General features: G+C 40.8%; 1 non-coding gene and 1 pseudogene across 1 annotated transcript; one reads left to right on the top strand and one right to left on the bottom strand.

Moving 5' to 3' along the window:
* Positions 1-281: 281 nt before the first annotated feature.
* On the bottom strand, positions 282-353 carry TRNAA-UGC (transfer RNA alanine (anticodon UGC)). Its single transcript has one exon. It is a non-coding gene; the product is annotated as a tRNA-Ala (tRNA).
* A 332-nt stretch (positions 354-685) lies between these two features.
* On the top strand, positions 686-1,386 carry LOC133043350 (large ribosomal subunit protein uL6-like; annotated as a pseudogene).
* The last annotated feature ends 1,932 nt before the right edge of the window (positions 1,387-3,318 follow it).

The raw sequence follows: 3,318 nt of genomic DNA, 5'->3' as shown, positions 1-3,318 counted from the left end.
GGGATCTTTAGTTGCAGCATGTGGGCTATAGTTCCCTGGGCCCCCTGCACTGAGAGAACTGAGTTTTGGCCACTGGACCACCAGGGAAATCATTCAACAAATATTTATTGAGAAGTTACTAAGTGTGGGCACTGAATTAAGTGCTGGGAAGACTGTGGGGGACATAAATAATCTCTGCCATATGTGGCTATTTACATTTAAATTAATTAAAAATAAATGAAATTTAAAACTCACATCTGTACTTGTCATATTTTCTCAGCATTAAACAGGGAGAAATCAATTGGAGATGCTGGGAATTGAACCCAGGACCTCATACATGCAAAGCATGCGCTCTACCACTGAGCTACATCCCCAAGTGCTCTAGTTATGTTTTATTTGCTCAATAACTACATGTGATAGTTGGACAGCGCTGATACAGAATATTTGCATCATCACAGAAAGTTCTATTGGACTAAGCTATTCCAGAGGGGAGGCTGACATTGATCAAATACCCATACATGAAAATATAACTGCACCTGTGGTAAGTACCAATCAGAAAGAATGCATGGTGACACAGCATTTCAGAGGGCAATTTGGCAAGACATGTTTGAACTAAGATTTGTTGAGTGAGTTAGCAAAGCCTATAGTTAGATTAATTAAAAAGATTGAACTTTCTTTGCTACATCTACTGTGGGAATGAACCATTCTCAGCAATCAGACTATTCCAGAAAATGCCAATGTTACTTTGAAGGGACGCACAGTTATTGTGAAGAGTCCTAAAGGCATCCTGTGGAGGGCCTTCAATCATGTCAATGTAGAGCTCAGTCTCCCTGGAAAGAAAAAGAAGGGGCTCCAGGTTGATAGATGGTGGGGAAATAGAAAAGAATTGGCGACTGTTTGCACTATTTGTAATCATGTACGGAACATGATCAAGTGTGTAACACTGGACTTCTGTTACATGATGAGGTCTGTGTGTGCTCGCTTCTCCATCTATGTCAAGAATGTTTCTCATGTTGAAATCCAAATTTGGGAAGGTTAAAAATACATCCCCTTGGGGTTCAGATGAAACAAGGTGTTGCTTGTTCAGTATCTCGAGCCCAGAAAGATGAGTTGATTCTTGAAGGAAACAACACTAAGCTTGTTTCAAAGCATTCAGCAAATGATAACAGGTAAAAACAAGGATATTAGGGACTTCCCTGGTGGTCTAGTGGCTAGGAATCCCTGCTCCCAATACAGGGGGCCTGGGTTTGATCTCTGGTCATGGAACTAGATACCCCAATGTCTCAACTAAGACCCAGCACAGTAAAAAAAAAAATTATTATTATTTTAAACAAGCAAGGATATCAGAAAATTTTTGAATGGGATCTATGTTTCTGAAAAGGAACAGTTCAGCAAGCTGACAAATAAGATCTGAGTGGTCTGGCTATAGAAACAGCAAGATGCCAGATGGTTTTTCTGACTTATTTGTGATATTTAAAGATGCAATAAAAGTTCTTTTGATTTGGTGGGGGGGGAGAGGTTGAAAAAAAAGGCTAATGGCTAGGGCATAGAGATGGAGAGATTTGGGTGACTCTCTAAAGAGGTAGAAGGACCACAGAAGACCCTGTAGAAAAAGAGTGAGAAAGCTGAGAGGCTTAGTAACTTGACTCTAATCAGTGATAGAACCCAGATTTGACTTAAGTCTGTGCTGCATAATGGAGGTATATTCAAAGGACTTTACCTCTGTAATTTACAGATCTCATCTTGCTACTTTCCTCTTTGGAAATCACCAAATTTCCCTAGATTATTTCTTCAGCAAAAAATATGCTGTAATAATTTGCTTCTTAGACAAAACAAACCCCAAAAAAACCTTCCTACATCCCTCTTTAGCCACTTTCCCATTTTTTTTTCCTTCTTCTGTTTTTACAACAAAACTCCTTGAAAGAGTTAGCTATACTTATTACCTCCAGGTAGCTCAAGTGGTAAAGAACATGCCTGCCTGTGTAGGAGATGCAGGTGACTCAGGTTCAATTCCTGGGTCAGGAAGATCTCCTGGAGGAGAAAATGGCAATCCACTTCAGTACTCTTGCCTGGGAAATCCCATAGACAAAGGAGCCTGGTGTGGGCTGCAGTCCATGGGGTTGCAAAGCATGACTGAGTACACATGCGTTACCTCCATGTCCTCTTTTGTTTTTTTTCTGTTTCTTGTTGAACCTCCTCTACTTAGGCTTTCCTCCTCCCTCACACATCCTTATCATTTTCAATGAAGTCAGCAGTGACTTTGCTGACTCAATGCTTGTCTTGCAGGATTTCTTAGCAACACCTGATATAACTGATCTTCCTCCTTTTTGGAGCATGTCTTCCTTGGCTTTTGATTTACCACATTCTCTTGGTTTTCCTTCACCGCCCTCCAGCTCCTTCTCGGCCTCCTTTGCTGGACATGTCTCCTTTGCACTTTGCCAGGGCTCAGTCGTGGACTGTCTTCATTTCTCCAAATACATTAACTTACTAGGTAATTTCATGTAGTCCCATGATGGCTGATTTTCTGGTACCCAGTTGTTTGATCAGACTGATACCAGTCTAGATGTTGCTGTGAAGGTGTTTTTTTTTTTTTTTTTTTTTTGACGTGATTAACATCAAAATCAATAGACTTTGAGTAAAGCAGATTACTCTCCATAAAGTAAGAAAGCTTCCTATAATCAGCTGAAGACCCTCCAAGAAAAGATTGAGGTCTCCTGCAGAGGGAAAAAATTGGGCCTTCATGCTCAAGACTGCAACATTAAAGACTGCTGGAGTTTCCAGCCTGCTGGCCTGTTCTATAGGTTTCAGACTTGCCAGCCCTGACATCCTGTGAGCCAAATACATCTCTCTCTGTCTCTGTTGCTTTTGTTTCTCTGGAGAACCCGACATTATATACAATTCTATATCCATGGCATTAAATATTTTTTATATTTGACTTCCACTTTTTATTTCAAACCCTGACTTCTCCCTTGAATTCCAGATTTGTGTACCAACGGCCTACTCAGAACTCTCTATGTGAATAGCAGCAGGTCTCAAACCACACCATGGATTTGTCCAGAACTGTTGCTTTCCATCTCGCCCATCTTTTCTCCTCCTCCTGAGCGTCCCCGCTTTTAATTAAGGAGTACCCACATCTACCAGCTGAGGTCAAAACCCTGGAGTCATCATTGATTTTTTTTCTTTCTTTTACATTCCTCATTCCATCCATTTGTAAAACTAATTAGCATTATCTTCAGATAACATAGTCTCACCTCACTAATGCAAACCTTTGTCATCTCAGCTTGTAGCACCACAATTTCCTGACTGGCCTGCGTTCCTCCACTCTTGAGCCTCTATCTT

This window comes from Dama dama, chromosome 22 (assembly GCF_033118175.1).
Source record: "Dama dama isolate Ldn47 chromosome 22, ASM3311817v1, whole genome shotgun sequence".
Classification (NCBI taxonomy): Eukaryota; Metazoa; Chordata; class Mammalia; order Artiodactyla; family Cervidae; genus Dama; species Dama dama.
This window is presented reverse-complemented; position numbering and strand designations above follow the sequence as displayed.